We start from the raw sequence: 26237 nt of genomic DNA on the forward strand, positions 1-26237 counted from the left end.
CTGTACAAACTACGGTCCGAGAATTTTATCCATTAGAAATCGCTTCACATCCACCCGTCCTTTTCACCTTGCAAGCCTTAGAACAAAGCTATGGAGGCGATGGGATGGGGGAGGGGACGTTTAAGATGCAGATTAAGGATAAATGCGGACTTCTACATCTTCAGCTGGCCTTGCCCACGTGGCTCACTATTCGGAGCCTCCCTTTCTTCAAGACTTGCTCTCTGCTAGGGCAGAGAGGGGTCTGTACTTTCAGCTGCCGGCTTTCTTCCCGCCGCGGTTTTATTACCTCCACCCCGGGGGCGGGTGGGGGGGCGGGGGGAGAGGGGAGAGGGGAAGGACGGGGGACGGAGGCTGGGACTGGATCATGGGTTGTGTCTGGTTTCAAGTGGGCAGAAACGGAAGGGCGGGGTGTGGTTTTGAAATACAGGAAACCTCTCTCTAGATCTCTCCAGGAGGTCAGAATAGATCTTGAGTTCCTGCTTTAATTCTTAGTCGGAAATCCAGGTGAGAGATGGTTTCCCTAGAATGAAGTTTGTCATAAAGGAAGCAGTTGGCCTGGAATCTGCAGACACAGAAGCTACATGGCTCTGCTAAAAGATTTGTCTGGTCTTTGTTCTAGATTTCTGGGAGAAAGCGTCTAAAACCCTTGCAATTTCCCAAGTTCTAGGAGCCCCTGACCTTATCTGAATTTATAGTAACGAGCTGGCTCTGGGTAGTAGCTAGTTCTCACCTAGACCTACCATGAGACTGAGCCCAGAGAGGGTGGGGAGTCAGAGGCTGAGTTTACCAATTATGTGGGCATATCAAAGCTCCGTAAAAAAGCCTGGATGCGGAAGCTTGTAGAGTTTATTGGTTGGTGAAGGCAATCATGCAAAGAAGACTGAGGACCATGAGAAAGGACCATACTGGGTGCTTTCAGAGTCTGCATGATGTCCTTTGCTTGGTCCCAATTTGTATCCTTTAGAACAATATCCTAAGTACAGAACTTCCTCGAGTTCTGGGAGTTATTCTGACAACTTTATCAAAACCGAGGAGGATCCTGGGAACCGGCTCCGCTCCATTTGCGGTCAGCTTGTCAGAGTGTGACATCCCGTCTACATCCACTACATGGAGTAACTTCCTGGGGACAATACCTTGAAGTTGTGAGCTCTGTCCTAACTCCAGGTAATTAGCGCCAGAATGGATTTCAACTTGCCAGGTGAGAATTCTACCACTGAACCACCCATGCATGGATTTCAACTTGAATAGGTATTTACAACTGCCTGGCCTCTGGCAAGCCACTCGCCCACTGAGATTTATCCACACACCTATAAAATGAAATACTGATCTGCCTGGGAATCATTAATCCCAAAGACAGGAAGAGAAAAAAAAACCCACCAATCCAAATTATCATTGCCAAATTAATTAAAGCAAGCAGTTAATTAAAATAAGCTTTTTTTTTATTCGTGTACGTAGGCTGCCTTCCCCTAAAGTGGGGTTTGAGAGATCAACACTGAAGTGAAGGAGACAGGGCTTTTATAGTTCAGGGGTAGGGCGTTTCCAAATGGGAAAAAAATAGAAAAGGGTTACAGGAGCAGAATATAACTGGCGGTCAAAACAAGGTAATCACTACAGGTAGTCGTAACAAGGTACTCATTTTGAAACAAAGGTAGGGTTGCTTGATGGTTATAACAACTTTCTGAAGCAAAGGCATGCTTGCCATGCCTGGAACAGGCGGTACAGAACCGTTTGTAGTTAAGGTTACAGGAAGGCGTAGCCCAATCTTTGAGTAACAGAGGATTAGTCACAAACGGGAATGAACCTAGTTTGTCTTTCCTATAAGATGACTTTTAAAGGCTAAGACAGAGGCAGGCTGGTTCTTCAAGACCTCCAGAGTCTCAGTCTCCCTATCACCAATGTGTCCTTCTCTCCCTATGCCTCATAGGATTTTAATTAGGACTAGCTGAGGTCATCAGTGTGAAATGTTAGAAGAAATCCAACAGAGCTAGAGAGATGGTTCAACAGTGGAGAGCACTTGTTGCTCTTTCAGAGGACTTGGGTTCAATTCCGGGCACCCACACGGCGGCTAACAACCATCTCTAACTTCAGTTGCAAGCGATCTAATGCCTTCTTCCGGCCCCCACAATCCAGGTATGCACATGACACACGAACATGCATAAAATAAGAATAAAAATCACTTTTTTAAATGAAAAGAGAAAAGAAAATACAATATATCATTTTGATAGTTTACCTTGTGTTCTAATTTTTAAATGTATCACACAAAGGTGGTCATTAGTTTTTACTACGCACAGAGAGAATTTAATATAGTCAGAGCTGGGGCTGGAGAGATGGCTGAATGGTTAAGAACACTTGCTGCTCTTCCAAGAGGACCCACATCCAAATCCCAGCATACCCACACGGCAACTTTCAACCTGTGGGACTGCATAAGGGTATCCTGGGTCATGGTTGAGCAGGTACTTAGAACCCCGAGATTCTCCGTGGAATTCTGCGTGAGAACCGGCAGGAGTTCGGTCCCTCCCATCATCTAGGATCCTGAAAAACAGTCACATTTCCATAGAGTCACATAGGCTAGGCTATAGGCCTCAGGCCCTAGAGATTTACATACTAATGAAGGCCAGAGGGCAGAGCAAATTAAACATTCCTCCCCCAGATCCTCCCCCAATCCTCCCCCTTTCTCCCTCCCTATATAACTCGGGACTGCCCTGAGTTTTGGGGGGGGGGTACCCCTAGATCCATCTATTATCTGCCATGACAATAAACCTTTTTGGAACCAAGGACTTCCTCGTGTTACTGGGGCCTGCCGCCGCCAAGGCCCTCAGGCCGCTGGAACCATAGGATCTTCCCTCCCTGATGTGGGACCCACCACGGCGGCCCTTTTAAATTTTCTCCACACCAACCCACATCCAAATCCCAGCATACCCACACGGCAACGTCCAACCACAGGCAACTTCAGTTCCAGGGGATCCCATGCCTTCTTCTGACCTCCCCAGGCATCAGGCATAATGAGCATGGTACACATACACACATACAGGCGAAACGCTTTCACACACAAAGAAAGAAAGAAATACAAATATTTTAAGTTTTTAAAAAAAAAAAAAGTCAGATTTAAAAGGCCACAGAGTGATCAAAGAAATGTGTTCCAGCCAGAACCAGACAGGCCCGAGATCGTAACTTCCAGCTAGATATACAAAGGTTCCAGAAGCTTTGGATGTGGATGGGTTAGCTTGTGGTGAAGGAAGTCTCAGAGACTTTAGGTATTTTGAAAAGCAACACTACCAACATCCCTGTCTCCTTGCCAAACATGGATTCATAAAGCACAAATCTGCGATGGGGTTTTTACCAGATTCTCTCATTTTGTACCGGTGAAAGGAGCCGGTTTCATTCAGAAGTCTGCAACCTTTGTTCTCTGCCATGTTTTCATCTTGTGTGTATTGGTGATGCCTTAAAGCTTGGTCTTGCCGGGTGGTGGTGGCGCACGCCTGTAATCCCAGCACTTGGGAGGCAGAGGTAGGCGGACTTCTGAGTTTGAGGCCAGCCTGGTCTACAGAGTGAGTTCCAGGACAGCCAGGGCTACACAGAGAAACTCTGTCTCCAAAAAACAAAAACAAAAACCAAAAAACAAAACAAAAAAAAAAGCTTGGTCTCCAACTTGGTGCTATTGAGAGTTAGTGAACCTTTAAGTAGTAGGGCCTAGTTCTGAAGAGATGGCTCAGCAGTTAAGAGCACTGACTGCTCTTGTGGAGGTCCTGAGTTCAAATCCCAGCAACCACATGGTGGCTCACAACTGTCTGTAATAGGATCCGATGTCCTCTTCTGGTGTATCTGAAGACAGTGACAATGTGCTCACAAAAAAAAAAAAAAAAAAAAAAAAAAAAGAGGCTGGGTGGTGGTGGCACATGCCTTTAATCCCAGCACTTGGGAGGCAGAGGCAGGCAGATTTCTGAGTTCGAGGCCAGCCTGGTCTACAGAGTGAGTTCCAGGACAGCCAGGGCTACACAGAAAAACCCTGTCTCCAATAACCAAAAAAATAAAAAAAAAAGAGGTAAGGCCTATTTGTGTGTGGGGAGGGGGGGAATGCTTTAATCCCATCACTATGGAGAGTTTGAGGCCAGCATGGTCTACAATAGAGAGTTCCAGACCAACCATATGAGATCTTATCTGAATAAAAATATCACTCTACAAACAAAACAGAGGTGAGGCCTAGCATTTTTGGGTGAGTGGGGGTGTGTCTTTAAAGGAGATTGTGGGACCCCCAGCTTCTTCTCTCTCTTCTTTGCTGCTGACTATAAAGTAAGTAGTTTCACTCCTGTGTACACACCCACCACAGGCCTAAAGGGGTCAACTACCTGGAGCTGGAACTCCTAAATCTAGAAGAAAAACAAACCTTTTTGTCTTTATATATCATGGCAGGTGTCTGTTTTGGCAACAGAAGGATTACTGATATATATCCCCTTATCTCTATCTCTATCTCTATTGGGAAGATTGTCTTAACTCCTAGGTCTTTATCCTGAGACCATCTGTACTGGCTGGTTTTCTGTGTCAACTTGACACAGGCTGGAGTCATCACAGAGAAAGAAGCCTCAGATGAGGAAATGCCTCCATGAGATCCAGCTGGAAGGCATTTTCTCAGTTAGTGATCAAGTGGGGAGGACCCAGTCCATTGTGAGTGGTGCCATCCCTGGGCTGGTAGTCCTGGGTTCTATAAGAAAGCAGGCTGAGCAAGTCAGGGGAAGCAATCCAGTAAGCATCACCCCTGCATGGTCTCTGCATCAGCTCCTGCCTCCAGGTTCCTGCCCTGTGTGAGTTCTAGTCCTGACTTCCTTTGGTGATGAAAAGCAATGTGGAAGTGTAAGCTGAATAAACCCTTTCCTCCCCAACTTGCTTCTTGGTCATGGTGTTTTATTGCAGCAATAGAAATCCTGACTAAGACACCATTGAAGAATAAATTTGGATGCAGAGTGATGTATCAGATGATGTGAGTGTAGGGGCAGAAGAGAACGGGAGAGATGAGAACGCTACATCAGACCTGCCTGCTCTTGTTGCCATGGTGACGGCATGCGATTCATGCTCACCTGTTGGAAATTCCCCGACACTTGGGATGAAAAGCAGTTAATTCAATGGTTGATTCTTACATCTTTGCAATTGCAGTGATTATCTGAGCAAGCAGCTTGCTGGAAAGTCAAAAATAGGATGTCTAAGGAAGGAGCTTGGGTCTAAGGCATATCCTCCATATATATGTATTCTCAGTCGTGTATTCAAGTGAGAGGCTAAAGATAGATAGGATCCTTTGGAAAACACTGAAAGATAAACAGACATAACCAGTATACCAGACAAAGAGGATAGGACACAGATCACACATGCAGAGAAACTGAGATCCAGTGGGCTGTGCTCACTATGATAGAGGGTGCCTAGCACCAATCACCCTGTCATCACAAGGATGGCACAGATGGTCTTTGTGGGAGGTCTCTATAGGGTGCAGTCTCAAGTTTCAGTCACCCTGAAATAGGAAGCTGTGGTTACTAGTTTTTTGCAGACACTCTCAACATCCCCATGTGAACCAAAGGAAGTCTTTTGTCCTTCCGTGAGCCTGACCAGGGGAAGGTTTGACAATGCCCATGGTTCTAGGACATTGGGTCCTTGATATCACTGTGGCCCATGCCAATAATACATCTTCCCTCAGTATTCCATCCGCTCCCCCACAATTTGTGACTTTCTGGAGACTGAATCTAAGTGCCAAAGGTTGAATTCTTCAGCAAGAATCTTCCCCTAGTGCCCAGACAGCTGCTATCCTGCACAAGATGGCAGAGGGAACTCTGGTCTCTCTTCCTTTTCCTGTCGGGATAGCAATCTGTCATTGAACCCCTTCCTGGGAATTCAGGTACACGAATCACTTTTTCAAATCCTCCAAGTAATGTCACCTTAGGGGTTAGATGTCTTCAGCATTTGAATTCTGAGTGGTACATTTATCCAATCCATAACCGAAAGAGAGGTACGGAAGGGGAGAGAGAAGAGTGGAAAAAATATAATTATTTTAAAGCCTCAAGTTAGGGATGGAATGACTCCCTTCCATTATTTTATGACACCCAGTTTTCTACCCTGGTTCGTGAGGAGAGAGGAGTGCCACAGGTAAGATCAATCTTCAGATTATATGTCTGGGGACAAAGAACCAATACCTTCTCAAGGGCCACTGGACACACTATTTCTGCTTTGCTTTTTGCTTCACTTGGGACTGGGGAGACAGCTGACTGAGAGCACTTGCTATGCAGACATGGGGACCAGGATCCAAATCCCCAGAGCCCATGTCTGCGATTCTCACCTGTAGCCCAGCACTGAGGGGACAGCCAGAGACACGAGGGTCAGGCGGGGCTTGCTGGCTGCCGGCCTAGCTCCAGGTTCAGTAAGAAACTGTCTTTTGAGGGAAGGGTGAGAGAAAGAACAGGACAACTTAAAGGTGCGCTACCCAGTCTGAGCGTGGCAAACGTGGCTCTGGCAGGCCTTTCCCTTCTCACTACCCCCACCCCATCTCCTCTACCTCAATCAAAAACCTTCTATTACATCCTAAATCTAGCCCTACCAAGGTCTTTCCCCTTATTTGGCCACTTCCTCCTCCTGAGGCTGACCACAGAGGTCCAGCTAGCAAAGCATTAAAGTCCATCAATCACAAGTCCCCTTTGGCTCACTAATTAACATGCCCAGTTAAAATTAAACACCTCATCCTAACACAGGGCTTCCCCCTTGTACCTTTATAAACTGCCATTTGCCTCTGGGCCATGTCTGTCTCCTCTCTATCCAGAGACCCGCCCTTTGGGACAAATATCCCTTCTCCCTCTCCCTTGCTCCTTTCTCCCCTCTCCTTCATCCTCTATCTCCTGTTTTTGTCTCTTATTCCCTATCCTCTGTCCTTCTAGGTCAAATAAATCTCCTCTGTCCTGAGAACTTAATCTTGGGGTGTCTTGAGCTGATACTGGTCCCTTCACACCTGATACCCTCTTCTGGCTTCTACACATGCGCTCGCGCACGTGCACACACACACACACACACACACACACACACATGAGCATGCATTCACATCCATGTGTGCATTCACCATACATCATCTTTATATACGCATGGACATACTCGGCCACACGTGCACACACAAACTTAAAGGTAAGCAAGCACACATCCGACAGTGTTGTTCTGATTTCTAAAATATTCTCCCCAGAACCCACAGTGTTCGTACAACTGAGATTTTTATGGTACGGGGAGAGTTACTTTAAGACAAACTGGAAAGTAAGTCTTGTTCTTCTGTTGGACAGAAAAGCAAGAGTGGGGTATCTGTTCACCCCAGTGAAGGCCACTGAGAACAGAATCAGAATTCCAGGTTGAAGAGCTGGCCCAGATTCTGCCTTCAGGGGGCTTCTAGGGCCCCCAAGAGAGTTAGACCTATACTTGCAAGCAAACAGAAGAGGGGTCCTTCTCTGAGAAGGGTGCGGGACAGGCTGCAGGCCTGGGAGGCAGAGCAATGCTGGACAGAGATGCTGAGCTCTGGTGTTCACTAAGTGAGTCAGAGGTAGCAACAGATCTGGGGCTGCAGAGGCAAGCTTGACTGAAGATAAATGAACTGCATGTGGAACAGGAGCCAAAGCCAGCCCGGAACGCTGCTTACCTTTACGTGAATGGATAACCGGATGTATGAATAGAAGTCCTGTGAGCTAAAATAACTCCTCTCAGTTCCAAGACCCTAGGAATCAATGTGTCAGATCCTAAGCTGCCCTCCGAGTCTGGAAAAACATCCTGTCGACATCCTGTCAAATTTACTTCTACAGAGTGAATGACACAATCCACATGAAGGATGACCCGCCTGGGTAGAAGGCAGCCTTTCTTTGTCTTTTTAGATGCTCTAACCTGTGGCTGCAGGCTTGAACTTGGGTCATGTTTCCTGCTATCATACTGCTCACCCTGGCTCTTCTCCCCATCTCTAAGTGTGTTGTAACAAAGTGCCACGAACCGGTTGTCATCATTCCTCGTGGTTCTAGAAGCCAGCAGTCCACGGATCCTGGAAGCAGCAAACTCTGTCTGAACTGGGTGACGGAAAACCCTGCCTTGTGTCTCTCTAGCTTGGGGTGGTGTTCAGCACTGTTTGGCAGTCCTTAGAACCTGCCATTTCGTAGTGTTCTGCCCATGTGTTTCTGATTATCTGTCTTATAAAAATACTGGTCATGTTGAAATGGCCCCTGGGGTGACATGAATGGGTAATGGAGGACAAGCTGTGACTCTGAAGGGGCTGGTGGGATCCCAACCTTTTCCTGTCTCTCTCAGCTTTCTCCCCTACCACGTGTTCCACCATGATGTACGTGGTACATTACTGTCACCGCAAACCCAAAGTAACAGGGTCAGAAACCACTGGAGCTGTGCATGCCAAAAATCAAATCGTTCCTCTTTCTGAAATTGTCTCAGTCCCACTGCCCCCAGCACTGTTGAAAAGCTAAGAAACAGGGTTCCCCTCCCCGTGTTACCTGCATTGTCACAAAATCTTTAGTGCATCCCTGCCATGCCAGTACTTAAGAAGCTGTGACAGTAAGGATCACTAAGTTCAAAGCCAGCCTAGACTATTTAGCTAGACTGCCTCAAACAAGATGGCTCGGCAGCTGGAGAGATGCCTCAGCAGTTAAAATGGCTGCTCTTCCAGAGGACCCAGGTTCGATTCCCTGCACCCACATGGCAGCTCACAGCTATCTCTAACACCTGTTCCAGGAGAATCCAATAAATAAATAAAATCCTCATTCTTGACTGTCTGTGCTACCTTCTCTGTCCCCTTACAATCCAGCAGTCAGGATGACCTTTGAATTGTGTAAGATCTTATTAAAAGAATAGAGTCCCTCTACTCACAGCTAGGGTAAGGACTGAAGCCAGGATGTCGCTCTTTGGCAGAGTGCTTCCCTAATTGCATCCTCAGCCCCACCAAGGAAGAAGGGCAGAGAGAGGGAAGCAGAGAAAATGAATTTACCAGCCCCTCCCTCCCTAATCCTACCCTCCCTCTGTTCCTCTTGCTGTGACCTCAAGTGTCCCCAACGCAGCTCCCTCAGAGTTTGATTCCCAGCACAGAACATGTGTTGCCTGGAGGCTCTACCCTGGGATGCCACACTGCTGGTTTCTTCTCATTATTTAGCTCCCATTCAAAAGGGCAGCTATTCCAAACAGCCTTCTGTACCAGCCCTAGCTGCTGCTCCTGTCCGCAGGTCAGGGTCTAGCAAGAGAGAGTGGGGGTGGAGGGGCGAGAGACTCGAAGGATGGAGACAAGACAGAGTCTGATCAAGTCTCTATCTTTCTTTCTTCTTTCTTTCTTTCTTTCTTTCTTTCTTTCTTTTGAGACAGGGTTTCTGTGTGTACCCCTGGCTGTCCTGGAGCTCACTCTGTAGACCAGGCTGGCCTCGAACTCAGAAATTCACCTGCCTCTGCCTCCCAAGTGCTGGGATTAAAGGTGTGTGCCACCACCGCCCGGCAAGTCTCTATCTTTTATTGAAAGGAAACTCTGGGTTGTTTATACACTTTACCACATGCCTTGCCCTCGTGGAAAAGCAGGGGAGCACAGCTGAAGGCACTATGCCACGTGCGCCTTCCAGCTGGGGACACTAAACAGCAAAACAAGATATGTGAGAAAAACAAAATGTTTATCAGAGTGTGCTCAGCTGTTGTGGGCTGTTGAAAACAAGTCTCTTGTCAGGGTATATGGCTCGAGGTGGCTGTAAAGATAGCTTTCTGCTAGGAGTCGGCTCCCAACAGCCTTCCCCTACAGAGTCAATGGAGCTATCAACCTCCCTATCGCCTTACTGCCCTGTCTCAAAGCTCACCAGAAAGTCTAAAGCTAATCATGTTCGCCTTTCCCTTCCCTCCTCACTTAAACCCCTTCCATCTACATATAAGGCTCGACCCCACACCCACACCCAACCCAGAGCCAAGAACAGAGCCTTTGTGGATATGGTTTAAGTGATGAATAGGAGCTGAACGGATGAACAAAAGGTGTGACTCAGATGTTGAATGAATAGAAAAAAAAAATATTTTAACTTCAATGGCAGACCCAGGGTTAATAATTCTGAAATGGACGAGCTTTATTGATCGTCAAGTAAAATATCACCCTAAAGCGCTGAGCTGTAGACTCCTAGCCGAGAATCAAGGAAACAGATTCTTATCCCAGACAATAATAGGTACTGGGGTTTCTTTTTCTTCCCTTTCTTTTTCCTCCACGGAAAATGAAGAAGGAGGTTAAAGGCAAAAGGGAAGGGCATCAGAGCCGCTGAAAGGTAGAGAAGCAAAAAGAAGTGTGGAGGGAGGGGTGAGTAAATGACCTAGCCGAGCTATGAAGGGGATGGCTCATGTTGCCAAGGACAACTGCAACACTCCTCGAGGCACCAAGTCCAACGACTAAGTCAGCAAGGTTGAGGGTCTGACACTGTTTCCCTCCCTCAAGCCCCATCCCTCACTTTCCTCTTCTTTTTTAAAAAAATTATTATTTATTTTATGTATATGAGTACACTGCAGCTGTCTTCAGGCACATCAGATCCCATTGTAGATGGTTGTGAGCCACGACGTGGTTGCTAGGAATTGAACTCAGGACCTCTGGAAGAGCAGTTGGTGCTCTTAACTGCTGAGCCATCTCTCCAGCCCTGCTTTCCTCTTCTTACTGTCCTCCTTCTCCTTATTCTTTGAAACAGGGTCTCACGATGTAGCCATGGCTGGACTGGAACTCACTCTGTAGACCAGGCTGGCATTGAACTCACAGAGATCCACCTGCCTTTGCCTCTTACTCTCAGATGCCAGAATTCAAGATGTGTCTTAGCTCTGTTTGCATCCTCGATCTTAAGATATGTGAGCAGGGGGCTGGTGAGATGGCTCAGTGGTTAAGTGCACTGACTGGTCTTCTGGAGGTCATGAGTTCAAATCCCAGCAACCACATGGTGGCTCACAACCATTTGTAATGAGATCTGATGCCCTCTTACGGGGTGTCTGAAGACAGCTACAGTGTATTTACATACAATAAATAAATTTAAAAAAGATTCTCTATTAAAAAAAAGATATGTGAGCAGAATTTAAGCAAAAATAGGGAAAAGTACCAAAATAGAAATACTGAGAGAAATGGTCCACAAATTGACACATAAATAGCAAATTATTTATTTGGTGAATGACAGGGTTGCAGGTGTCATTTGTATGTTTTTCTAAAATTAGCATATTACCTGAATAATCTTTTTTTGTTTTGTTTCATTTTGTTTTGTTTTGTTTGTTGAGACAGGGTTTCTCTGTGTAGTCCTGGCTGTCCTGGAACTCACTCTGTAGACCAGGCTGGCCTCGAACTCAGAAATCCGCCTGCCTCTGCCTCCCAAGTGCTAGGATTAAAGGCATGTGCCACCACTGCCTGGCTACCTGACTAATCCTGAACAGTTAAAAACAGAACGTAATGGCGAGACTTACCTTGTGTATTAGCAGACTATGACTGTTGTGTCAAATGCTATACACTTCTGGTTCACTCAGCTACAGGTGAGTAAGTAATGTTTGTAAAATGCTTGTGTCACCCCAAATTAGCATGGAGTTCATGAAGAATCACTTGGCAAGAGAGGTCCAAGGAAAGGAGAAAAACAGAGAAGCATCCTGTAGCCATTTTGTCAGCAACCCAAGGACTTCTGCGCTAAGCCAGTGGCAGGCCTCTCTGTTTCCATCTGAAGCCAGTGAAACCAACTTTCCACAAGAGGGCAGTATCTAACCAATCCCCAGCCCTGGTAGCAGAAGGAAGTTGCTTGGCAGAGGTCAGTATCCAAGGTCAGCCTGGACTACGGGAGGTCCTGCCCCTTAGCAAATAACCAATCAAAAATAAAGAGGGTGGTAAGATTTCTCTGAGCAAGAAAATCCTGACTCATAAGCCTGAGGTCCTACCACCAGCTCAGCCTTTCCAGGTCACCCCTAAAGACAGAAAAGCCCTACCCCCAGATAAAGGTCCCTCCAGGGAAGGACATTAGGGTTGTTATTTATAAGTCTGAGATTCAGGACATCTTCAGTGCTCAGGTGTGAGCAAATCATAGGAAGGGGTCCCTACCTACTCCTAAAGCCCAGCTCCCAAACCATCAGCTTTACCAGGAAAGATAATAAATGACAGGACCAGACCTAGAGGCTTCTGAAATAAAGATTATCACTGCAATAACAGTAAAACATGCGCAGGCATGCACACCTTTTTTTTCCTGGTTATAACTGGCACCTGCACGGAGATCCACAGTGTGTTTTCATATGAGTAGAATTGGGAAGCTGTGACCCCAAAGAGAACTAGGTAAAGAAACGTACCAACAGGGGACGGGGCTTGTGTCCTGTCCACAGTGTCTGCAGTAGTAGGGTTAGGACCCAGCCTGAGATTTGGCTCTTCTAACTTGCTCTGGGAAGTGCTGATGCTGTCTGTTGGACAGTAGGGCTATGTTGACAACAGTATAGGACTTGTGTGTCTATTCCCTATTTCCTCTGGCATATTCAGAAATAAACCTGCCCTGCATCGGCAAATAAGAGCTCAAACTAGAGATAATTTCTAATATCAGTACTTAATCTTTATAACTCCTAAAAAGTAAATATCCTTACTTCCATTTTTCAATAGGAAACCGAGGACTCCCAGAGGCCATCTGAGCTGGTGAATCTTGGCTCCTGGATTTGATTTTGGTTGCAAAGTTCCTGCTGGACATTCTAGCGCCAGGGTGAAGAAGCGCTGGTCAACTGAAATAAGGAGGGAAAAAGTGCAAACATAAGCATTTTTTTTTTTTTTCAAACAGAAAGCAAAAGGGCAAGCACGCTGGAAAGCTTGCTAATCACTGTCAGGATCTGAGGCTCACGGAGGCTGCCCTGGTGGAATGGGGAAACGTGCAACTCCTGAAGAGACCTCTGCACCAAGCAGAGCCCAGCAGGCATTTGAGATGAGGTAGCCGCCAGAGTTTTGACTTGCCTTTACAGAATAGAACACCATGCATTATTTAGACCAGAACGCCCTTACTATTTTTGTATTTGAAAAAGAGGAATATTCATGGCAAAGGCTGGTGGTTTGGAGGTTATTTTTATTTTTTTTTTTAATTTTTGTTTGGTTTTTAAGCTTTCAACGGCTCAGAATTCCCCGAGCTCTATCTCCCTTAAATTATAAATCTAAAAAAGCAGAAAAACAGATGTTTAAGGGCCTGAGAAAATGCTTAAAGCATTTCGCGGCATTTAGGTTTCTGTCTCCAAATGAAAGTGTTACCTTTTTATTAGTCAGACAGTGGACATTTGGGTTCTGAGGTTTGTGGTTGGTATGTGTGTGGGTGGGTCGGAGCGCAGTATGACTGAGGTAACCTTATGTCAGAGGGATGGATGCTGGATCCAGGAGCTGTGTTAGTGATGTTGACGCAGTCATTCACAGCGGAGCTGTGGAGGACACAGGACCAGGTTTGTGGGTAACCGAAATCCACACAAAGGCTCGGAGCCTGAGCATCCGGTGTGCCTGCCTTTGAGCTAGGAAGATGAGCCCAGTAGCAGTGTGTTGGACAAGTTGGAGTTGGGGGTACATTCATTGGGAGAGTTGGAGTTAAGTGACAGATTTGGGGATGCAGAAGAGGTTGGAAGAGATCTGTGAGAGGGCCTAGGAAGCAGGGAGCAGCTCTTCAACCTCCTAGCTGGATTATGACTGCTATAACTGCTAGTCTGTTTGTTAGCATTTTGTCTAGGTTCCGCCCCACAGTTACCTGCTCCTCCAGCAGGGTCTGGGCTGTGATACCCTGAGAGAGTATAGACCTTATTTTGTCTCCATCATTGTGCTTCCTTAAGACTAGAGACTGTGTGCTAGTTGTCTTCATGTGGTTCAGCGGGCAAAAGCAGCTGGGTACATCCTAGACCCTCAATAAATCCAGTTCACTCTGACTGAGTTATTGTTAAATATATCCATCCACGCAGACTTGGGTGTTCAGAAGTGTATTGGAACCTTTACGAGTGACTGGAAGTAGATTTAAGAGCTCAGTGGATTGATTTGTTCCCTGATAGAATTCAGTGACACATCCATTTCGAAAGACCTTCTTTCTAATGATTCCTGGGATACAAAAGACTTCCTTGCCTTCTGCGAAGGGGACCGTGCTGGGAGTAGCGGTGGCTGCTTGGCAGGAGGATTATTTAAAACAGCTTTAACCAACTGGTGTGCAGTCTTCCGACAGCCCTGCTAGACTCCCCTGCCTAATTAACAGCTCTAAACAGACTTCACGAGGTATCTTTCTAACGTGAAGCTTATTCTTCTTTTGCCTTTTGATCTGTCATGCTACTTGAATGTATGCATAGGTGTGTATGTTTTCCTCTGTGTGTGTGTGATTTTTATTTGTGTATGCCTATAAGTTGAAAGGTAAAGTCACACAGACACTCTCCTCTGATACACAAACATGTTTTTAAATATGGTTTGGGGTTGCTTATAGATTAAAATAGCAGAATATATGTAATTTGTAAGATATGTCTCTCACTCCTTCCTCTTGCCAAAGCGGCTTATTAACCATCCCAATATGTTCAGGAAAATGAAATTTTTAATTAAGAACACCATTGGCTCGCTCACCAACCACCCTGTAACAGCTGTGCAGAGAAAAGGTTTTATTATATTTTTTGATCTCTTGCTAAGACAATGAAAATTAGCATCTTCCTAGTATTTAGTAGGAGCTCATCCGCCACACACAACCTGTCAGTCAGTCTATCCTCCTGTGAGTGGTTTCTAACTGTGGCATGCTGGGATTCTGGGCTCAGGGCAGCAGAACTGCCGGCCTTGGACAGCATGGCGGAGCTAAGTCCACGTGGATCTTCAATACTGTCAATTTTAGATTTTAGAGTCACTTCAGTATTTTAGTATTTCAGGGTTTCCTGATTTTGGAATCAGGAAAGGAAGTCTACTTTAAAAAAAAAAAAATGTTAAGTACTTCTCAAATAGTTGACGGCAAAATCTCAGCGGGCATAATTAGCGGAGCTGAGACTGGGCGCCCCCTCCAACCCTACTCCCCACCCCATCCCCCATCCCACGCCCCTCTCCTGCCACTCACTCCTTCCAGCGCCTCAGCCTGTGTATTCTTCAACTGAGAAACTGGAAAAAGCGGAAGCCTCATTAACGCGCTTAGTGCTGCCCCCTATGTTGAAGCTGAGTGCGTGCAGCCCAACCACTCGGGCGGTGAGCCTTCCACCAGGCGAAGCACAGGAATGCCCCTTTTACCAGCCAGCCATTCCTACTGGCATCTTCGTTTACGTTATTTTGACAGTTCCTCTAAAGCAAGCGAACAACCAGTGATCATCTGATCATCTAGCATACGCCAGGTTCAACGTCAGGCATATCCTGTTGATCCAATCTTCAGGGCAATGCCACAGGTACATCTCCAGGAGATTCAGAAACCGGCGAAATAATGGCGTGAGACTCTAAGGACTCTAAAGCTTTTTAGTCTTCCTCGTCCCGCTGCTCACAATGTATCTTCTCTGCTTCATCTCACCATCAGCTAAAAACCCAGAACAGCCCTTATTCTGCTAAAAAGCCTTCCCCACCCCCTACTCTCGCTCATTAGAGACAACTCCTTGCTTAGAATTTGTAGCGCTTAAGTGACATTTGTGCACTATAGACCATGCCTTGAATTATTTAAACATTCCTATGTGTGCAGTTCTTCAACAGATGAAAATTCCTGAGAGGCAGAGTCACGAGCTACCGTAGCTGCCGTGACTCAGTTCACCGTGCAGAGCAGACGCTAATGATCATCTGGTAAAGAATACAGTTCTCCCAGGCATGTCGAATGCCATCTTCGCTGCAGTCTGTCTCCTGCAACTGAACTAAACGCAGATAAACAGCTCACTCGCTCAAAAGACTACAGACAGATGCTTAGCAGTAAATGGTGTCTTTTGCAGGGGATAAAGGGCTATATATAGTCAAGGTTTGGAGGTCTCTTGGGGGTTACACTGGGATTATAAAAGATGAAGAATAAAAAGAGGTCCATGAAGGCAGGGATGACGGCTCAGTGGCTAAGGCTCAGTTCCCAGCAACTACATGGTGGCTCATAACCATCTATAACTCCAGTCCAAGGGTCTCTGGACCCTCTTCTGACATCTGCAGGTACTACTGCAAAACACCCATACACTTCCTTCCTTCCTTCCTTCCTTCCTTCCTTCCTTCCTTCCTTCATTTATTTTTAAGAGATCCTATTATAGTTAAAAGACAAATGCGGATTTGAGAAAAGGCAAGATGGCCCTGACAACCTGCTGCTTTCTCTGAGGAATGTGTCCCGGATCAATGAGTATCAAGCTTACTGATCTACAAATACTTATTTTCTTATACATTGTAATACATATGTATCGTCTACTCTGTATACAAGCAGTGAGGCTACAAAGTACTTTTGCAAGCACCTGTCAAAAAAAAAATGGGTGAATAACTTATGTAATGGTTAATATTGTCAACTTGACAAGACCTGAAACCATCTCAGAGACAAGCCTCCAGGTATGCCTGTAAAGGATTATTTAGATAGATCATCTTCTGGACATGCCTAGGAATATAGCCTTGAGCAGGTTCACTGAGATAGGAGTACCCGGCCTGGCCTGAGTTTCTATAGTGCATACTAAGAAGAAACAATAAACAGCAGGGGTTTTTTTGTTGTTTTTTGTTTTGTTTTGTTTTGTTTTTGCTCTCTGCTTGACAGCTGCAGAGGCAACCTGACCAGGTGCCGCCTCAAACCCCTGCTGCCTTGAAGGATGGTATCCATGAACTGAGAGCCAAAACAAACCTGGAAGTTGCTTTTGTGAGCTATTTTGTCTCCGTTATATAACATGACTAAGACCACTTGGTTAGAGAGGAGAAGTAGCTGCAGAAATGAGAAAAGAGCGGTGAATCTGCTACCTGGGGATGCACGGTGAGGGCAGGTGCTGGCACACAGAGGAAGGGGAATTGTGGTATGTGAGGAAGTTTCCACAGAGATGTTAGGTAGCATCAGAGCGGTACTTTCAAATAATAACAGAGCGTGAGTAGAGAACAGTTAACAGGAAGAAACCCCCAAGCAAACAGGTTTCAATCAGGGGTGGACATTCACATCTCCAGGAAAGACACTCAAGCATGTGCGGTAAGCAGGGATATGACATCACTCCAGGCTCAGGTGCTTACGTCAAAACCCTCCTTACATTAGCCTCGCACACCACTGTTCTGAGGCAAGACAGTACTAAACACTAAGTCAGCCAAACCAAGTAAGTCTGGGGTTACGAGTGTCTGATAGGTAGGGACTGAGTCGGATGTAGCGAGCTGCGTGCTCGGACTTTGGAGGAGACAAGATAAATTTAAGATTGGATCTTTGCACTCAAAATGCTCACCGTCTATTCTGCTAAATGACTAAGGCATATAAGAATTTGAATATAATTGCAGTTAGCAGTATAGTCAGTGCTGAGTTACATTCTTCTGACTGTGTGACACGAAAGGGTTTAAGAGCGTTAAGAATTAGTGTGTTTGGTCGTGGTGCCATCACAGAAAATGCCACAGGTTGTACAGGAAACACCAATCCACTCCGATAAGCACCCTGGATCAAACTCACTGAGGTACCACAAAGGGAAGAGAGAGAAAGGGGGCAAGGACATTAAAGTAGAAAAGAAAACGAGTTAAGAAGAAAAGGTTCAGCTCCAGGAGGGAGACAAGGATGGTTAACTGAGATGTGTGGTGACTTGAATGAGAAATGTCCCCTCCGGGCCCCCATAGGCTCAGACAGTTGACCATTTATTCCCAGTTTGTGTACTGTTTGTGGAAATGTAGAAGGGGTGGCCTTGGTGGAGGAAGTACATCACTGAGGGTGAGCTTTAAGAGGTTAAAAGCTGCACCTCATTTCCGGTTCCCTCTCGACTCTGCACTTGCTATTAAAGGTGTGAGCCCTTGAGAGCTGGAGGGATGGCTCAGTGGTTAAGAGCACTGACGGCTCTTAACCTGAGTTCAATTCCCAGCAACCACATGGTAGCTCACAACCATCTGTAATGGAATCCAATGCCCTCTTCTGGTGTGTCTGAAGACAGAGACGGTGTACTCATATAAATGAAATAAACAAATCTTTTTTCAAACAAACAACAAACAGGTGTGAGCCCTCAGCTCTGTTTTCTGGCCACTATGCCTGCTGCTTGTCGCTCCATCATGATAGACTCTTCTCTGCTCTCTCCCCCGTCTCTCTCTGGAACTATAAGCCAAAAAAAAACCCTCTATAAGTTTCCTTGACGGTAGACTTTTACCATAGCAACAGGAAAAAAGTACCTAATACAGGTGAAAATGACCAAAACATACTATACACACAGATGAAAATGTTGGAATAAAACCCATTACTGGCCGGGCAGTGGTGGTGTATGCCTTTAATCCCAGCACTTGGTAGGCAGAGGCAAGCGGATTTCTAAGTTCGAGGCCAGCCTGGTCTACAGAGTGAGTTCCAGGACAGCCAGGGCTATACAGAGAAACCCTGTCTCGAAAAAACAAAAACAAAAACAAAAAAAAGCATTACTATGCTGATGAGTAAGTGAAAATCGACCTTCAACTTGGGCTGATTTTTGTCCATGTTTTTCCTCTCATGACACAGCTTCTACCACACATGGAAAATCTCTGGTGTTCAAGACACTCAGGGTTCTAGCTTGAAACCTCTAAGAAGGAGACAAATTTCTAGGCCACCCAGGAGGCCTCTATGCTGGACAGTTTTATGTCAATTTCACACAAGGTATAGTCACTTGAGAGGATAGAACCTCAGCTGATAAAATGCTTCCGCTAGCTTACCTGTGGGAAGCCTGTGGGTGTGGTTTGTGTTTGGTTTTGTTTTTTATTGATTGATTGATGATTGCTGTGGCAGGGCTTTACTTACTGTGGGGAATGTCACCCCTAGGTCCTGGGTTCTATAAGAAAGCAGACTGAGCAAGCCACAAGGAGAAAGCCAGTAAGCAACATTCCTCTGTGGCCTCTGCATCAATTCCTGCCTCCAGGTCTCTGCCTTGAGTTCCTGTCCTGGCTTTCTTGGATGATGGATTACAAGACATAGCATGAGACAGAAAGAGTGCACACATCTTTAATTCTAGGACTCGAGAGGAGAAGCAGGCAAGTTTGAGGCTAGCCTGGTCTACAGAGTTCCAGGACATCTAGCATATAACCCCTGCCTACCCACACATACACATACACATACACATACACATACACATACACATACACATACACACACACACACACACACACACACACACACACACACACATACACATACACACACACAGAGAGAGAGAGAGAGAGAGAGAGAGAGAGAGAGAGAGAGAGAGAGAGAGAGAGAGAGAGACTGACTTTCTTCTTCAGATTGCTTTTGGTCATGGTGCGTATCACAGCAATAGATAAGTAAGACAGACTCTGACCTGGCAGCTGGGTTGCAGGAGGAACTGCTGATACCACACTCTTACCAGATCCCATTCGTGCTGAGACCCACGACGTGAAAGACGTCCTGTCGACTTTTGCGGATGTTAAAAGCAATAGACACAGTCACACTGTGAAGGCAGTTGAGACTCACAGAGCTGAGTCAGGGCGTTCATGAGGCGGCTTCTAATTTTTTCCTGATTAGAAAACCCACAAGAACCGGTCTGCCTCAGAAGCAGATGTTTCATGCTGCCATTTAAAAGTCTGTCTTAAGTCATACAAACATCTTTTTTAACAGTTCCAAAAAATGTTACAGCAACACTAAATTTTTCACTAAGGACTCCCTCCCACAAAGCCCTCTTCAATTTCTCTGATGCACAGGAATTTGACAACTCAGCCATGTCTCCTAAATGAGGTCAGGGCTGTATGGGGGCTTTCTGTTCAGGGAGCAAGAGGAACCACAAGGCATCACTTCACTTCACGGAGAGCCAAATCCAGCTCTTACGGCTACTGGCCAGTTCCACATCTCAGCCTCTCCCGTTTCATCAGGCCCAAGCCTGATGCATTCAATGGTTCCAGAAGTCACAAGGCAGTGAAGGAAAGCTCAGTAGTCTGTGACTCTCACCATCCAAGTGCTACCCAGGCCAGAACACACTTAGCTTCTGAGATTGGCGAATTCCAGGTGGTGGAGCTGAAGACCCGCTTACATGGGCACACATATTTGGAACATGTATCCTTTGGCATCTTAAGAAAATTATTTGTTTGTTTTCTTTTTTGTTTTGTTATTTGAGACAGTCTCTCTATATATATATAGCCCTTGCTCTTCTGGAACTCAGTATGTAGACCAAGCTGGCCCTGAACTCAGAGATCTGTCTCTGGTGCTATAGAATTAAAGGCCAGAGCTGCCATACTTGGCCTTAGGGTTCAGAAAGAAAGACCTTTGTTCTTTTCCTGCTCTACAGGAAAACAGTAGGCTCAACTAAAAGCGAGACGAAGTCCACAGATCTATGAAAAATAAGGTAAACATGCCCTAAGGGGGGGTGGGAAAAGCGGAAGGACAAATCAAGGCTGAAGTTATGTTGAGTTGTAAATTTGAGCTCTGTTCTCTGGATTCGTCTGGTTTCCATGGGGAACCCTGGGAATCCTGGAGTCTGGCCTTGCAGCTAAGGAGTGCTTCAGAGAGCACAAGGTGAAGTCATAGAATCTCAATGACTTTACCACAATTAACTCCTAGTCAGTGAGACTCAGGTGTTATATTTCCTGCACGGGAGTTGTGAGCACTCGAGTGTGCTGACATGGGAAACAGAGCCCTTCTTAAGAGTCAAGGTGAAACCGGGCAATGGTGGCGCACACCTTTAATCCCAGCACTTGGGAGGTAGAGGCAGGTGGATTTCTGAGTTCGAAGCCAGCCTGGTCTACAGAGTGAGTTCCAGGACAGCGGGCTACACAGAGAAACTTTGTCTCAAAAAATCAAAAAAAAAAAAAAAAAAAAAAGAGTCAAGGTGAGCATTTCAATTTGCTTGGCTTTGGTCATTCACATCATAGATGTTGGATATGACTGACAAATCCTTTATGAGTTTCGATAAATATAAGTCTTTTGTCAGAACAAGAAATGGAAAGATATTTTTCACCAGCGGAAGGCAAACACTGTTCCAGAATGCACTATTGGAGCTGTGACTCTGAAGTTCCATGAATGTCCACCAGGTGGTGTCAAAAATCGCTTGGCACCCTGCTGGGTCCATTCTACAGGCTATGGGAGATGAACATTGCAGAAGACAAAGACGAAGTCCTTGTTCCCAGGGTGCTCACACTCAAAAACGTACCTACTTGCCTCTAGAAGGTACATCAGGAGTAAAAGCAAACAGCAATTTCTGCATATATCATGACTTATAAAACTCACGGGGTCTTATTAATAAGTGATCACTAAACATGGTAGTTAGTGTGTGCTTGTCATCCCAGCACCAGGAGACAGAGGATCCTATGCGACTGGAAGCCAGCTTGAACTGTAACCTGGATTCTGTATCACAAAGGAGGGAGGCTGGGGTGTGAGGAGGGGCAAAGTCAAAATTTGAAGATTTTCACTGAAGAAACTAAGGAAGTTAATGATGCACCCAGACTATGACCCCAGGGCAAATATGCTGAGGGATTTGAACCAGGACCATTTTTTTTTTCCTAACCCCAGATCTGAAACTTCTACCCGTAAGTGCTTCCCAGAGTACATCTGGAACATTCCGCTGTGTTGCCTTAGGATGGTGTTTCCTAGCCCCCAGCTGCTTGTATTAATGAGACCTCCTCCTGCCGGTCTCATTCCCAAACCAGCCTTCAGGAACAAAAGCATGCCGCCATTCCTTTCTCCCCAGAAGCCAAATACAGCTGAAGTAGCAACCCTCTCCCTCCCCCCCTCCTTTTTTTGGTGATAATATGAAACCTTAATCCTTTTTATCTCCTCTGTTTCTTCAGGCAGTGATGGACATATGGTAGATCATATGTAACATTTAGTGTTACAAATGCTGTTAGAATCATCAACATAGGCAAGATGGCTATTGCTCTATGGCTTCTAAGTTAGGGACCCTTTGCCCAGGGATTGGGGAAGCTGACACGTCTTTAAATATGTGTGTGTGTGTGTGTTCATGTGCATGTGTGTCTGTGTGTGTGTTTAGATTTCTTTATGAGCATGGGTGTTTTACCTACGTGTACATATGTGTACCATATGCTTACCTAGTGCTCATGTTGGTCCTACTAGGACATCAGATTCTCTGGAAATGAAGTTACAATGGTTGTGAGTTTCCATGTGGGTACTGGGAATACTCCTAGGGTCCTCTAGAAGAGCAGCAAATGCTCTTAACCACTGAGCCATCTCTCCAGTCTCCAGAGGCATTTTCCACCCATCTGTCCGTGCTCATAAAAGCTAGCACCTGTCAGAGGTGGTGTGCATACAGCAGCAGCTGGAAGTGCATGTACCAAAAACTGTGCCATAGCTGTGTCATCACTTCTCAGATGAGGCTAGCAGAATTTAAGCAGCTAATCGCTCCAAGGCCTAAGGAATGGAGAATGAAAAGCCCCCTACACAGAATCCCAGGAAGGTAACTCGACTCTGATGCTGCCTTCAAAAGGCTACCTGTGGGAATGCATCTCTCATTTGCAATGATGCGTTAGGCAAAGTGCAACTGTTAATGCATCTCAGAAACTTAACTTAGTAAGACAACCCCAAGATAACCATCAGAAGCAAAAAGAAAACAGGACTGGAGGCCTAGCTCCGCTGGTAAAGCTCCTTTACAATACCATGAAGACTAAGCTTGGTCCCCAGCACTTAAAAAGCTGGGCATGGTGACATGTCACTATCATCTCAGTACTGGGGAGTCAGGGACAGGTAAACCCCTGGAGCTAGGTAGCCACCCAGCCGGAATGAGCCCCTGGTCCCAGTGAGAGACCTGTTTCATAAAACAGGGTGGGTGGGTGGTTCTTCACGAGCAGAGGTTAACCTCCAGCCTCCTTGTGAATGTGCACGCACACACACACTAAAACTAAAAAATCCACGGAAATACTCTCTGCTTGGAGAGTTGGCCCAAGCTCCTCGAGAGTCAGGTTTCTATAGATGACAGATGGTCACACCTTGTCACTCTTTCCCAAGGGAACTAGAGACACAAAACCAGTGCAGTTTAAGCATAATAATAAGATTTTATTTTTTTTAAAAAAAAAAAACAACTGAAAGGCTGTCAAAAAGCAGAACAAAGCTGGTCTCTGAGAGAGCCGATGAGCGATGAGAAACCCATCCCCCTCCCAGAAGCCATCCCCTCCCTCCTCTCCCCCCTCCCCATAATTAAATCATCTTCCTCCCTGCTGTTGTCAGAGCGGCAGCCGGGTCACATGACTGTCACTTTACAGTCCGCTTATGGCACTGCTTGTGATTCTCACTCCAAGGCATAGTGACAGCTCATTTAGAATCAATCAAACATTTATTAGTAGAGGGGGAGCCAGCCCCCCCACCCCCTTGTCTCCAGTGCAGTTCTCTCCAGTTCTGTGCCACAGGCAAGGGCAGAATCAAAATGCCTTGCAGTGGAGAGGGGAGGGGAAAGGTCCACCTAGTCTAAGTGCCGCGGGAGGGTTAAGGCCTGTGGCCCCATCCTGCTCCCTCCAGGCTATAGATTTCATTCAGGCCAGTCTGATACCCTCAATTCCCTGGAGGCTTAGAGACAATGAAAGTGAAAGATTTCATTCCAGGGAGGACTGGAGAGCTACAGCAGCTGATGAGCTGTAATCGTAGCCCCAGCCAGCTGGGGCTGCTGTAGGGAGACCTTTAGGCTGGATGGCCTAAGTTACAGCCTTATTGCCGCTGGCAGGGGGATGGGTGGCACAGGAAACTCAATGGCCTCAGAGTCTCACCCCTTAGCTGTAGAGGGCGATCTCTCTGTTTCTTCGTGAGGCATAGAGGGGGTACACACCATACACACCCACAATCTCACCAGTTGGGACCACCTAAGGACACCCACTTCCTAATGCCATCACTTAGGGAATGAGAGTTTCAACAAAGGGACTTGACAGGGACTCGAACATACCGACCACAGGAACTGGGGTAAAACACTTTTGGAAATCATGCTTGAAAGTCTGACTACGGAAGAAACAGGGATATTTAACCCAAGTTACTTCCAAGCAGAAGTGCTTTACAGCCCAGAGCATAGTATGTAAAATACAACGAATGTCAGAGAGCGTCAGGAAGGGTCTCACTGGGGTGAACTTTGCTCTGTGGAACTAGGAAATAGTTCACTCTGTCATCTAGTCGTGTTTTGTTTTTATTTTCTGGTGTGTGTGGTGTGTGTGCGTGCACGTGCGCGCACGTGTGCATACATGCGTGTGTAAAACCTGGAGATTGACACTGCATGTTTTCCTCAATTGTTTCCTGTCAGTTTTGTTTTGCTTTGTTTTGTTTGTTTGTTTGTTTGTTTTGGTTTTTCGAAACAGGGTTTCTCTGTGTAGCCCTAACTGTCCTGGAACTCACTGTATAGAACAGGCTGGCCTCGAACTCATTTCGTTTGTTTTTGAGACAAAGTCCCTCACTGACCCCCTAGCTAGCCTCGACTCAGGGATCCACCCAACACTGGAATTACAGATTCACACTAACACACGGGCTTTCCCCTGAGTGTGGGGGATCAAAACCAAGGTCCTGGGGCTTTCACAGTAGGCACGTAACTATCACCTTGCCTCTTTGTCACATCATGTGTGACCTCATCTTCATGGCACTGGAGGTCTTGTGACAAGTCCAACAGCACCCTTCTGGTGCCTGAGATAGATACACACACACACACATATATATGTATATGTATATGTATACATATACGTATATATATGTGTGTGTATATACATACATATATGTGTGTGTGTGTATGTGTATGTATGTATACATATACATACATACATATATACACCAAGCTCTGTGAGATAGTTGAGAAAGTAAATGAAAACTAGGTTGTTCAGTGGACCCAATAATATCATGAGGACACTGGGGCCAAAACTAACGCTCAGTTTCCTCTCTGTGTGCCCTATCACATCACAATGTGGTGAATATTGTTCTTGGCAAAGGCATTTGGAAAAAAAGAAAAAGAAAAAGTTGGGGTGTCCAGATGGATCTGACATAGATGACAGTCCCCAGAAGGAAAAGGCTCTGAGATAAATGAGTAGGACGCCCCCATCCACGTGAAGCCGGGGGAGACTCTGCCAACATGTCTCCTTCCCAATTGTTCACAGCTGAAATGATGGAGCCCGCTAATCTTGGTCCAGCATTCCAGGCCAAGGGCTGGAGAGCACACATCGGCAATATGGCCAGCCCCGCTTCACTTGCCTCCCCCCGCAAGGACTTCTAGTCCTACCTCTCTCTTTATTCTTTTTCTCCGCCTTTTCTTAGCCTTGTTGCTATCGTTTGACATCACTCTTATCTGGTGTTAAAGAACTTGCTGCCCCTTTGCTAACATAAAAGTCGCCTAGAGTAATGAGATAGCTCAGTAGGTGCAGTTTCAGACTCCTGTGAACGAAGCTCTGAGCTCAGCTCCAGCACTGCATGCAGTGGGCATGTGGCATGTGCTTTTTTTTGGAAGCCAGAGACAGGAGGATCAGACACTCATGGCTGAGCTGGAGAGATGGCTCAGTGGTTAAGAACATTGGCTGTTTTTTCCAGAAGACCTGGGTTCAATTCCCAGCACCCACAGTCATCTGTAACTCTAATGCAGGGATCTGTCCTTCCCCTTCTGGCCTCTGTGGGCACCAGGCATGCACATGGTACACAGACATACACGTAGGCAAAACACCCATACTCATACAATAAAAATTCGTTTACATTTTAAAAAGGAATTTTAGGCTGGAGGGATGGCTCTGTGGTTAAGGGCATTCCTTGCTCTTACAGAAGACCCGGGTTCAGTTCCCAGCACCCACATGGTGGACAACCATTGGTAATTACAATTCCAGAGGATCCAGTGTTTCTGTGGGCACGAGGCATACATGTGATGCACACACACATATATATATGCAAGCAAAACACCCATACACATTAAATGAAACAAATCTTTACATTTTAATTAAAAAGAAATTTAAAGCATTTTAAGCTATAGAGACTTGAGCTTTCAGGTGTGCTGTCAAGCTGCTAGTGTATGCTCTCTCCAGTTTCTTTCTGTATGCCCTTAGAGCTGTGAGTTTTCCTCTTAGCACTGCTTTCATCGTATCCCATAGGAGACTTGAGGCTAGCCTGAGCTATATGATCCTGAATATGTATATGCATATACGTATGCATATATATTATATATAAAGACTGCTAAATGTACAGGAGAGAGAGAGAGAGAGAGAGAGAGAGAGAGAGAGAGAGAGAGAGAGA

General features: G+C 45.9%; 1 long non-coding RNA gene across 1 annotated transcript; it reads right to left on the reverse strand.

Moving 5' to 3' along the window:
* Nucleotides 1-1421: 1421 nt before the first annotated feature.
* Nucleotides 1422-19472, reverse strand: LOC114611235. Its single transcript, XR_003709807.1, has 3 exons — nt 19381-19472; nt 12595-12726; nt 1422-2532 (listed from the first exon to the last, which is right to left on the reverse strand). It is a non-coding gene; the product is annotated as an uncharacterized LOC114611235 (long non-coding RNA).
* Nucleotides 19473-26237: the final 6765 nt, after the last annotated feature.

Source organism: Grammomys surdaster, unplaced genomic scaffold (genome assembly GCF_004785775.1).
Source record: "Grammomys surdaster isolate TR1022 unplaced genomic scaffold, NIH_TR_1.0 126086, whole genome shotgun sequence".
Taxonomy (NCBI): Eukaryota; Metazoa; Chordata; class Mammalia; order Rodentia; family Muridae; genus Grammomys; species Grammomys surdaster.